The sequence below is a fragment of the Chinchilla lanigera genome, unplaced genomic scaffold (genome assembly GCF_000276665.1).
Source record: "Chinchilla lanigera isolate Chin_1 unplaced genomic scaffold, ChiLan1.0 scaffold00076, whole genome shotgun sequence".
Classification (NCBI taxonomy): domain Eukaryota; kingdom Metazoa; phylum Chordata; class Mammalia; order Rodentia; family Chinchillidae; genus Chinchilla; species Chinchilla lanigera.
The window spans coordinates 4,249,930-4,263,290 of record NW_004955477.1 but is presented as its reverse complement, the minus strand read 5'-3'; the positions used below and the strand labels follow the sequence as shown (position 1 = coordinate 4,263,290).

The 13,361-nt window shown below is 40.0% G+C and overlaps 1 protein-coding gene across 1 annotated transcript in view; it reads left to right on the top strand.

Annotated features, from left to right (window-relative positions):
- Adam12 (ADAM metallopeptidase domain 12) overlaps positions 1–13,361 on the top strand; it is a gene marked incomplete in the record, with an annotated part of 345,893 nt that overhangs the window by 239 nt on the left and 332,293 nt on the right.

Below are 13,361 nucleotides of genomic sequence, written 5' to 3'. Positions count from 1 at the left end.
GGGCGCCTCGCGCTGCGCTGGGCTGCGAGTGCCAGGGCTGCCCCGGGAGGCGGCGCACAGGGCGCGTCGCGGAGCCTCCAGGCTCGAGCTCCCTGAGCCGCGAGAAGGATCCCCGTCCAGGTGCCACTTCCCGGGGGCAGGGGACCACTTGGCTCGGGGCCCTGAGGCAGTCAGCGCCTGGCTCGGATGGCACAGCCTCGGGGATGCTCCCTCGCCCCTGCCTCCTTGGGTTAGCTCTGCTAAAGGTCCCACAGTGTCTTTGACAGTTTCACGTGTCGCCCGGAATGGTGCGTGTGGGTCCTCTTACTGACCCTGCACCGTAGTGAATCCCCATCACAGCCTCGGGGCCAACCCTCCACTGGGGTCTCTTTCCACCCTCTGCGTCCGGCTCTGATGCGCTTGGGGGACGCGCAGTAGCCGCGCATGTGAGCCAGTTCTCCCCGCAGGTGTGCTTGCTGCGCGCGGCGCGGTCTCGCTCTCCCTCGCTTTTTTAAAAACTCTGTTACCTAGTTCGCCATCACCCACTTTTCGGGCCACTCTGTAATCGTCAGTAACTTCCGAACTTGAGTAGAATTCTCTGCCGCTAGACACGGAGATTCTTGGAGGTAAATAATCAGTCATATCAACTTCGTGTAAAGCAAGAACTCATTTCGGAGTGAAACTAAAGTGCCTATATTATACTTGTTTTACCGACTTGGAGTTTCCCGAGCTGAATCCTCTTAAAAGAGGGCACCTGTGGGTTCTGTTTGCATGATAAAGACTCACCCAGCAGGTGCCTTTTTAAAAATTCAGCTTTTCCCCGGTTGTCGCCTCTGCCGCGTCCTTTCTGCCACTAGGGGCACTGTCGGCCCAGCAATGAAAGATTGACCTTGGCCTCAAACTAAATTTCTCTGATTCTATAGGACAAACATTTATTTTTTAACAACTAGCCTCAATGTCAAACCCTTACCATTTTATGGTGCTTTTTATTTTGCAGTTACCATTGATGCTTCCTCACCCCCATCATGCCTACTGTAATATGCCTACATCCCAGTGCTTGTAAAAATCCACGCGGTAATAAAGAATCTGGGAATTAATAGTTAATAGATGGGGGCTGGGGATTTGGCTCAGCAGCACAGCGCCTGCCTGGCAAGCGCAAGGTCATGAGTTCGATTCCTGATACCGGAAGAAAACCAAAAACCAAAAACAAACCAAAAAAAAATAGTTAATAGGTGGATTGCACAAATCGAGGAAGAATTAGTGAGAAAACCGGGAAAGCATATTTAGCTCTATGACCTAAAAATGAAAATAATAATAAAAAGTGCTTTTAAAGGCTCTTGTACAAATTCATCCTTTTTAAATGTTTGTTGCAAATGAACTGTAAAAAATTGAAGTTTCAAAGTGTGCAGGAGGTCTTTAACTTGGCACATACTTCATACATACAAACAGAAGCCTTTTAAGCTAGGAAAAATCAAAATAATCATGGGAAACTATTTCACGGGGGTTTTATTTTATGGCCACAGCTTTGGTAGACAGAGTTTTTCCTTAGGATAGATATGAGTCCAGATAGAAAACTAGTTAGGCTTAAACACTTTGAATGGCTTATTATATTGTGACATTCCACAGTGCATTGCTTGTTTACCCTTGGATTCTCAGTATCAAATCTTAGGTTGTGTCCCAAATCACGCCACTGAGGTTGATTAGAAATCCAAGCATATAGCAAAACATTTCTTTATGTTGTCAAGAGAAAAAGAGGAATTGCTGCTTGATGAGGGATTTGTTTCCAGCCTAGTTTGTTACCTAGGGTCTGCACAATTACCCACGTGGAACCTTCTGTGGCAACTCAGTCCTAACGTGTCCAAAACAGAACTGGGGATCCCAAACTTTCCACTCCCAAATCATTTCTTCCCCAGCTGAGGAGGCACAGCCTCTGTCTTCTCCAGATGCCTCATGTAACACTTGGGAAGTCAGCCTTGAATCTCCCCTTTCACTTCATAAACCACCAGCCTTCAGGCTATATTTTATCTAACAATATCCTCCCATCTCAAAGTGCACTTTCCCCAATCCAGACTGCTTTTATAAAATCCTGAATGCAAAAAACTCATTTGTACTAGAGTGGCCTCCCAGCTAGTCTACTGGCCTTCCCCCTCATCTCTGTGTTCCCCTCAGCATTATAGCCAAAGTCATTATTTTCAGTCATGAATTAGATCACGCAAATTTTCATTTAAAACTCTCCCAAGGCTTTGTATTGCCCGTAGGGAAGAAAATTAAACCCTATTTAACTTACTGTTTTCCTCTCTAACCTTACAACTTTCTACCTTGTTTACTAGAGACACTAACTTCTAACTTCCCAGTAGAGTATTGCCATAATTTTAAAAAAAGTTCCGTTTGCATCATAAAGACTTTGCAGTGGTTTTGCGCAGTTGAGCCATGCAGTGTTCTATGATTCTATTTTGTAACTTTTAATTTCTCTGAAATTAATAGCTGCCTTTATTTTGACTGTTCACTTTGATTTTGTGTATTGAACTGTGATATAATAAGGAGCTATTATACACTGAACTATTATATAGTAAGGACTGTATATTTGGCCTCTGCCTAGCATATAGCTCCTAAAGTCCTTGAAATCTTTAGACTGATGGGTGACTTGTGTATTAATGAAATCTCGTAGTTTCAGGATGGTAGCTGGCCATCAGAACAACCAATGCATGAGTAGAGAGTTGAAGCTGCTGGCCCTACCACCTCAACCTCAGGGGAGGGAAGAAGAGCTAAAGGTTAAATTGATCATAAATGGCTGGTGATGTAATCATATCTATGCAATGTAGCCCCCATAAAAATTCAAAATGTTGGAGTTTGGGAGTTTTTAGATTGCTGAACATGTAAAAGGTGATGAGGGGTGGCACACCGGGAGCTGGCATGGAAGCTTCACACCCCTCTGGTATTCTTTGCTCTATGCACCTCTTCCATTTGGATGCTCATCTGCATCTCATTATTCTCTTTATTAGTATAATAAATCAGCAAACACAAATGTTTCTCTGACTTTTGTGAACTGTTCTAACAAATTAATTTGATCTGAGGAAGGAATCACGGAATCCCTGATTCATAACCAATTGGTCAAAAGTGTTACCTAAGCAGGTAACAGCAACCATTTGTGATGGCAAGTGGTTTCTGCTGAGGAAAGCTGTAGGTGGTGAAGGAAGCCATAATGGCCACAACTGGTAATGCAGTAAAGAAGGGGTTACCCAAGCCCTTTGAAACCCACAGCTCACCACAGCCAGTCCCAGAGGTTGGACAGGGAGCTCTAGGACTTAATTTTTGCCTTGCTGGATTTCTGTCTTGCTTTGGCCCAATTTTTGTTTATTCCCCATATTCCTTCCTCCTGGAATGGGAATGTTTACCTTGTGCCATTGTACCTTGGGATTATGTAACTCATTTTTGATTTGTATAGAGGTTCATAGTTAAGAGTTTGCCTTGGGTCTCTGAAGAGACTTTGACTTGGACTTTTGAAAAATACTGGCACTGTTGAGACTTCAGGGAACAGAATTTTTTTCCTTCTACAATAAGCAATAATGATGTAAGCAGTATAGTAGCCAGTTTTACTGGTATAGCAGGTCAGTGATGTCATCAGAGACACAATGCTTTCTTTTGTTGGGCACATCTAGATATTGACTTTTGCATTTAATCTTAGTACCTTATAACCTCATGATGGCTACTGCACTTTTTGGTATCATATCTGCATTCCTGGTAGTATTAGGGCAGTAAAAGTAAAAGGCAGAACCAGCCAATTCCATTTTTATTAGGAAAATAATACTTTCATTAGCCTTTTAATGACTTTCTCATAGATCTCATTGAGATAGACTTTGACACAGGGCCACTGTTACCTGCACAGGATAACAAGTAAATATTCGTAACTACACACATGGGCGGTTCAAAGAAAACAGATTTCTCTAAGAAAGATGGTTGAACTGTGTATTTGCCGTACACTCCACCTTTGATTGCTAGTTTGTTTAGTGTTATGGTTTGTGTCTAGATGTCTCCCCTAGATCTCATGTGATCATAGGGCTTTTCCAGAGGTGGCTGAATCTAGAGTGTATGATGTTAGGATTAATGGTGTGTGATTAGTAAATCACTTCACTGATTGGTTTGGCATAGTCTTGTCTAGGATTAAGGGTATAAGTGCTACACCCACCCTAGGGTAGGTAACCTGCATGAAGTACAAGGGACAGAAAGGTTCTTGTGTGCCCCCTTCTGCCTTGTTGCTTTGGTGTTCTACCTGCCATGAACTGTAATCTGCAAGCCACCCTGCCTTACAGTCGGCTGATTATGGACTGAAACCTCTACAAACTGTGAGCTAAATAAATCTTTTCCTCTTTAACTTTGGGTGTCAGGTGTTTTCTCTCAGCAATGAAGAAAGTAACTAAGACATTTAGGTATAAAATTCCAAGTTGAAAATTGTTTTTCCTCAGTATTTTATAAGTTTTTTTTTTTGTCTCTATGCTTGAGAAAATAAGGGCACTCTGACTGTCAATTGTTTAAACATAATCCTTTTTCTCTCTGGTGGCTATTATATTCTCTTTGTTGCTGATGTATTTATATTTCATGATGATGTGCTCTACCAAAGTTCTTATTAGTAATTGCGTTGGGAACTCAGTGAGCCCTGTCAGCTTGAGAATTCATGCTGTAAAGTTCTAGTATACTTTCTTGTGTTGTGTCTTCAACCATTTCTTCCTTCTTCTGAAAACATACTTTAATTTCCTTTTATTTTTCATCTCTTTCCATTTCTGTTCTATTTTCTGAGATAGTTATTCTACTTCCCAACCATTCATTCCAATTTTAAGCTTTTATTACCATATATTTAATTTCCAAGAGAGGTCCATTGTTCTAGGAGTGTTCTTTTTTAGTATAATGTCTTATTCTTTTTTGTAATGAATACAGCTTTCTATTAACCCTCTGAGTGCATTAATACATGTTGATCATTGTTCACTTGTGATTGCTGTTGTCTTTGATATTCTTTTTTCCCCGTTTGCTATAATCTCTGACTTTCTTCAGATGTCCAGTTTTTGGCTTTCTGTTGGCATTTGACAATGGGACATTAATGGGCTGAATGGGAGTTCCATGTGCTTCCATGGGTGGATTTATTGACTGATGGGCCTTTGTTGTGTTGGGAGACCTCCATATATCATTGATCTGTGTTTTCTCTTAGTCTGGTCAATTTCTCAAAAAAAAAAAAATCCTTCAGCCTCCTGCTATAGAGATTTGAGCCTTCCTGTGGGACCTGTGAGATAAGTGGGAGGACAGAGTTAAACAGGATGTCATATAACCATGCAATTTTATTTTTCTAAACTTAATCCTTCCTTGTTTTTAGTTTGGCATCTTGCTAGCCTCCCTCTCTTTGTCAGAGCATCCTTGAGCTCAAAACTTCTCTGCTGCAGTGTCCATCCCAGGAAGCCCACTGTCCGTGTAGTGGGAGAGACAAGCACCTGCCAAACAGGCTTTGCAAGGGACCTCAGCTCCAGTTTATCTTTAGCAAGTCTTTCAGCCCTTCCTATACTGGCTCTGAGAGATGCGCAGGGCCCCCATTCCTGGGCCTTTTGAGGGTTTTTCTCATATTCACCACTGATGACTTTTCTCCACTCCGTGAGTGGACTCCAGCTCTCTTTTCTGCTGAACCTGTAACCACTCATCCCTCCTCTTTCCATCTTCCAGGCATTGCTGCTTTTTCTTACCTGTTGGTATCTTCTTTCTGATGTTTGTTCTTTATTTTTTTTGTAAGCATTTCTTTATTATAAGGTTGCAGGAAGGAACATGGATAAGCACCTGGAAATTTTCCACGTACATTTAGAAGCCAGGCCATGCTTTTATTACCACACTCAACATACAGAAACATTTTCTTCCTGTCACTTGTCACTGGGCTCTTCCTTCCAGTGGAAACAAAAATTAAATCCATTTTTAAATGTTTTAAAACTTTCTTTTCAAAATCTATAAAAACTCAAAGTCAACATACACCTAATTAGATACATGTTGCAGCTGTGGAAACCGCAAAAAAGTTTTTTTTAAAGAAATGAAGCTACATCATTTAAAGATGCTAATCACATTTCTTCCTGATGTAGATGCTGCTGTAATGAAATCATTATAGTCGCAAAAAATTTTGTATCAAAGTTTGTTCCAGGAATGTTTTTTTCAGCTAAGTCATTCTTGCAGTATCCTGATTTCTAAAGATAGGTGTGAGAAGCACTTTGAGACATTTCTTCTAGACCGCGTAACTAGTCCTGGGGGTACTTGGGCAGCATGCCCACTGGGAGCAGAATTAAACACTCTGGATATGTGTATGTCCTGTAATTATCAGCTCTCTGGGATGGAGAAGTAAAATTTAAATACTCTGGACGGAATGTTTTAAAGATAATTTCTGGGCATATTTAGTAGCTGTTTATGTATGTTTGCTTAGTATTTTATCAAGCCTGAAGTTTTTATTATCAGTACACAGTTATATAAGAAAGGATTTCCTGAGTGCCTTGATGCCAAGTGCTGTGCCAAGGTCTCTGCATGCACTGCCTCATGCAGCAGTGAAAGAATCTTGTAATTTGTCTTATCTCTACCCTTATACTTTAGAAGGGGAAATTATGGCTTCAGATGGTTATCTGCAATGTAGCAGATACAAGGCAACCTCTACTATTCCATGATGGAAATCAGGTCTTAATCTAGCCATGGTAAACATTTTTGTAATCTATGTACTCTATCTTTGGCATAATTGTAATGCCTAAGGCAATGAGGTTGTGAATCAGTTTCATTTTAAACAGAATAATATTGCATCTCAAGTAAACTTTGTTTTCCAATTGAAATATTCCTTTGAATATTATGGTTTCCGACAGGCTTCCATTTCAATCTTCTTACTTTCTCCATGTCATTTGTCCTCCAGTTTCTTTGTGCTTTATTTAATTTGCCATATCCCTCACCTTCATTTGGTAGATGAGGTAGAGAAGCTGAGCAGTTCAGCTGCATATTGCTATTTTCTGATTTTATAAGCTTTCCATAAAAGCTATCATACAGGGCTATCTTAAGATCTCAGCTTGGGAGCCTGCATTAGCATTTAGATCCTTAAAAACCTGGCCAGCCTTATCAGGTAACAAATACCCAGGTAATTCATCAGCCTCAAGCGGGCAACTCTGGACCCTTGTTAGTTTCCTGCTTCAGGCAGCTTTGACTACTTCCCCAAGCAGTTTAGGCCACCAATTCTCAGAATGCGGATGTCCCTGAAGGTGCCTTTCCCCAGCAGGGCAGGGTGAGCTCTCGCCTGAAATTTAACCGCGAGGTTTTTTGTGTTGTGTTTTGCTGTGTTTATAATTAAAGTAGAATAGGATTTAAGCATTTCTCTTAGGGTTATGCTCATTGGAATCTGAATGTGCTCTGAGAAGCTGATAGCTCTTGTTTGTTTTGGTTTGGTTTTAATCCTGAATGTTTGGGTAGTGGTCTTGGGAGCCTGCATTAGGCTTTAGATCCTGCTTTATAGTCTTAAAGTACAGCTGCTCCCTGGTTTATAGAATAGGTGCATTCCTGAAATGAGGCATACCAAGTACATTTTTTACGCTAAAATAATTTTTCGGTCTAATTTGAAATGCGATCATGAAAAAGATGATTGAAAAAGAACTTTGGCCTTATCGTTCATTCTTTCTTTTTTTTTTTTTTTTTTCCAGTACCAGGAATCAAACTCACGACCTTGCGCTTGCCAGGCAGGCACTGTGCCGCTGGGCTAAATCCCCAGCCCTCGTTTATTCTTTCATAAAATGTGAGCATTTACAAGTTGAAAAAAGGATACAGAAGAAGTTACATATTCTTGCCAGCTAGATTTTATTAGACATGCTTCTGATTTTTAAAAGTTAAAGCTGTACAATATTGAAGATATTTCTGTACCTAGCCCTTCCCCCCCAACTCCTCCTAATCTCAGACCCTCTCCTGCAAAGGGTGCATTGCTCGAAAGTTTTAGGTTTATGTATCTCTATACATCCTTTTTTTTTTTTTTTTTTTGGTTTTTCTCCGGTACCAGGAACCAAACTCACGACCTTGCGCTTGCCAGGCAGGCGCTTTGCTGCTGAGCTAAATCCCCAGTCCCTCTCTATACATCCTTAATCAATACCTGATACTCTTTGTATTGACATACTAGGTCAGTAGTAACCTGTTTTGACAACATTCTACAACTTGTTTTTTCAAAAATTAATATATATTTTGAGACATGTTGATATGTGTGCTTGGTTCTTTCCTTTTAATTGAATAAACCATAAATTATGCACTTGATAAATATCTATTTTCTCCAACTTTTTGATATTGTAATGGGAGACTCTTATTCCTACTTCTGTATATACATTTGTGAACTCTAGCAATCTGTCATAAATTACTGAGTTGTAGAGTATTCCTACATTATACTTTAATACAGTCTGTTACATTGTTCTTCCAATTGGTGGCATGAATTAATATATCTGTTGGAGGTTTCTGGTCACCTAAATTGTGGCAGTAAATGTTGACTAACTGGATGTGAAATATTTTATTGTTTTATTTGTCATTTTCCTGATTGCTAGAGACTATTTTATAAGCTTATATAAAGTTTGTGCTTTGACTTTGAATTATTTTTATTTTCTATTTATTGTACAAGGTCACCATCTTCTTTTGCCACATTTCTAACTGTTGTCCTATTAATATTTATTGAATCCTGGCCCTCTTCTGATTAATGCTGGTACAGACAGATATGCTTCTGGATTCTTTGTTCTATTGGACTATTTGTTATCTCAGTTCTAACATCATGCTCTTTTCAGTATCTCGTACTTTAAGTTTTAAGTATTCAGAAACTAGAGATTATAAATACCTCTGGCTTCCTCCTAGACAAACCACAGGCTAAGTGCATGTGATTGCATCTCTTCACTCCTCCCTTTTATTATTATTGTTATTGTCTGGTATTTTATTTCTACCACTTTGAAACACATCACTCACCAAGCACTGCAGTATGGTAGTAGGGATCTCTGCGCTGTTTTTAGCATTCCAGACTTATTCTGGTTGATCTGAGATAACAGATTCCTGCTTCTTGCCAACTCTGCTTCTGGATTCGGTTTGCTTCTTATCAAAGAATTCCTCCATTAAAGGTCCCTGAGATCAAATTCTCTGTATTTGTGGCCTAGAAAATATTTGTTTTGTCTTTTTCATGAGAATTAGTTTAATAGTGTATAAAGGGTAGGTTGGCAGTTATTTTTCTCAACCACATGACACCTGTTGTTCCTGGCCTCTCCTGTGATTAAGAAATCTTTGGTGTACTGACTGTTCCTTTGCAATAAAACTATCTTTTTCTCTAGTTTTTTTTTTGAAAGCAGTTCTCTCTGTCTTTGTCTTTGTATCTGTCCCTCTGTGTGTGAGCACTTCTGTAGTTTTATTGTCATATGTTTTAATAAAGATTTACTTTTAGTATATTGGGCCTTGCTGTCTTCTTGAATCTGATCAATTCTTTTTGTTTTGTTTTTTTGTTGTTGTTTGTTTTTCTTCCGATACCAGGAATTGAACTCACTACCTTGAGCTTGCCAGGCAGGCGCTTTGCCGCTGAGCTAAATCCCTAGCCCTGAATCTGATCAATTCTTGATCAGATCAATGACATACAATTCTTAGCCATTATTGTTTCAATTATTACCTTGATCTTCTCTGTCACCCACTTTGGAACTTTTATTATTCATTATTGGATTTTGTCATTCATTCAGCCTGTTTTACCTTCTTTTGTTTTCTCTTTATCATTCTTCTCTTTATATTCTGCGTGATGTCACCAAGTTGAAATTCCATTTCCCGATTCTCTCCTGAGCTGTGTCTAAATTGCTGCTTAAGCCATCTATTAACTCACTTTATACTACCCAACATCTTTCACTTTTCATTTATTTTGCTCTTTTTCAAACATGCTAGGTGTTTTTTAAATGCAATACACTTTTTAAAAAGCAGTTCTCTCTGTCTTTGTAATACCTTTTAGTTGGGCTTTGTATTCTTTCATGTCTACAAGGACTTTGGATGTACATGTCACTATCCCTTCAGATGGTTCCATTCTCTCAAGTGCTTCATTTCTGACTGTTATCATCTCTCTTCCAGTGGCTCATAATTTTGAACTGCTGCGGTAACTCATTTTCAGCCCCCAACCCATACACACTGCTGCCACTGTGGGAGCCCTACGGACTTTGGATGATGGTACAAATCCAGACACTTTCTGTGGTGTAGTTTGTTTACTTATGACAGCTACCTCATGGACTTCACTTCTTTAAGCTCAATTTCTGTGTAAAGTTCTCATCTTGGAGTTTTAAACTTACATGATTGTTATAATTTTGGTATCTACACCCATGCGGCACAGGTTTAAAGTTTGATTTCTCTTGAGAGACTCCCAGCTCTTGCCGGATCTCTGAGGAGACATAAACCTCTTTCCTTGTGCGTTTTATAGAGCCTTTTTTTTTTTTTTTTGCTGACACTGATAATGTAGAAGAGTAGTCCTACAAGGCTCTGGTTCATTCAGGTGCTCCGTTTTATGTGTTTAAGGTCACATTTCCTGTCACTAAACCTACAGCTCCAGGAGCATTGCATTTCCTGTCACTAAACCTACAGCTCCAGGAGCATTGACTGATATCAGCTGGGCCTCTTGGCTTTCCATGGCATTAAGAGTGTCTGAAAATTTTGTCTGGGAATTCCTGTAATTCCCTGTAACTTCTTTTTCTTTCTTTCTAGTTCATTCAGGTAGATCTTCTACAAATGTTATCATGTTTTATTTAATGTGTTATATGTCTGTAGAAAGTTGTTGTTTTTTTTTAATGTAGTCCACCATACTTGCAGAATTGGAAGTCTCAGTATGGATGCTTTGGTTCATTCAGTCCACATGTTTATTTGCTGCCTATTATAATTCTGGATTTGTGCTAGGAAGTAGGGATACAATGGTGTGAGCCCAAACCTTAATCTTGTGTTGTGTTGAATGGCACATCCCAAAGATGTGTGAACATTGAGTTGAACCTATATGGCAGCCTGATTCTCAGCTCCCAGTACCCTGAACAGTTACTCCCATCAGAAGAGCCAGTCAGCTGCTTTACTCCTGGCAGCTTATCTTTGCCTTGGCAACTGTGGGGGTGAGATGTGCTAATGATGGGGCCAAGCTGATCTTTGAGGGTGAGACCATCAGCTGTTCCCATCTCCCTCTGGCCAAGACAAAATGAGAACAGCTGGGAAATAGGGCAGACACATACTCCCAGAAGCTACCTCTGAGTCAGCAAAGGTGTCAATGGAATTCCACTTGTATGTGCCTTCCGGGAGTACACACTACATTCATTCCATGCTTAACAATTCTAATAGCACATTGTATAATGGAGTGAGTGGATATGGAAATACTCATCTCAGTATCTGTGTAGCTTTTGGAATGAATATCATGATTCCATATAGATGGGTTTCTCTAGTGATTTGTATAGGAAAACCAGATGCCTGGTTGTCATCAAAATTTTGTTGTGTTGGATTTAATCTACTCAATTTATTAAATTTTAAGCATAGTGTTTTAGTAGGGAAAAATCTGTTATCCTTGGAGCATCATCCACTAGCTTGCTGTGCATAGTCCTCCTGAAAATCCCTCTCCTGGTTTGCTGCCCCATATTGTAGTTTGCATGCTCTATTTCTTGACTCGACTCACCTCTAGAAAGAACTTTTCATTGTTCTTTCTCCTCTGTACAAGTGAGGTCTAAGCGATTGGTTACAGAGACTTAGTCAGAAAACAATTTCATTGGAAACAGGACAGAAAGTGTTGAAAAGTGAAACCATGACAACTGTCTTCAAGCACACAAGATGTCTGATAAGAGGGACCTGCTTCTGCTTTGCACACCAGTGACATAATGAGAGTTCTTTAACCTGTCTCCCCTGACATCACTTCTGAGTGGATTTAGTAGGTCCCAGTTCTGTGTGTTTTCTAACTGCTATTATGAAACTGAGAGGTGGCTTAGAACAAAAGGTGGCTCTGAGTTCTGGCTCGGCCCCTTTATAGCTCTGTGACTCTTGAGGAACCCACTGAATCTTTGTGAACTCAGTTTCTTTGTCTGTCAATGAACAGGAGTGAATCAGTCTACCTGTTGGGTTGTGGAGAGCACTGAATGAGGAAAATGTTTGGGAAAGGTTTTATAATTTATCATTTCCTCTTTTGATCATGCAGGGGGACACAGAGCACCTTAGCTAGTTCAGCAACTTAAGTTGGCCCTTGTACATGGAAGATTCAAGTAATCAGTATCCATGAGCCACCATACTGTTGGTAGGTGGTTACCTGAATTAGTCCCAAAAGACAACAGAAGAGGTGGCGGAGGTTTGAGAGAGCCAGATGATAGTCTCTGTTTTTTTCTCCCACATTAAATCTCATGCTCTGACACTGTTTTGATGAATCTAGTTTAGGGCTGTCTCTTTGTTAACCAGGATATTTGAGAACATCTTAATGATGTCAACTCTGCCAAATCTCATTTGCTGATAGAAAATAAAATCATTGTTAGTTTACTCCTTCCCCACTGTGTGGAATATATTTGAGCTTTGCAGAGGTCTGCAAAGACAGACCATGATGGTGGCAAAGACCCAGGCAACAGGCATGGATTTTCCCAGCCTCTAACTACTATGGGCCTCCTCTGAAGGGGGTTGGGGAAAAGGACTCTGATTAGAATTACAAGGCAAGTAAACTACAAAATGCTTATCAGGGCTCTGGGTGTATTTATAAGAATTGCTATTGAAATAGGAATCTTTCACAAGTATGTGGATGAAACATACACTAAGCACTTCTGAGTTAATCACCAGTTAGAGTTTATATGGTTTCAATAGGCTAGCCAGTTAGAAGCTCTACAACCTTGTGATTCCATGCAATACAAATTAAGAACATTCTGGAACCTGACAGAAATGTTCCCCTTTAAGACAAAAAGTTGGTGTTATTTTCCCAATTTACAGAGCAAAAAAGTAAATGGGAGGATCCCCACCATGACCATCACCACTGCTAGGATGGTTTGTCTTTTGAACCTGTCTTACACTGCTATTTCTAGCTACCGTTTCCCCTAGAGTTGTAAAGAAGCAAATAAATTTTCAAAAATGCCCACTCAGTCTTAGTGAAGCAATACCCAACGCCTCCTAGCTAAAATTTTACTTGTACGTGTGAAGAACAGCCATGTTTTATGGAGGTAATCATTCTTGCTTTGGAAATAGCATTAAAGAATATAAGAAAGGGGTTTAGACCCTGTTCTGAAAGTGTTACTTGCATCTTCAGTCCATCTTTCATAGGTCTCTGGAATCAGGCACCACTGCAGTCACATTCTCTACTAAATAAAAAAGCCATGGTTAGGAAGTTTAAATTCCTCTAGGTCATACATCTAGCAGGAAGC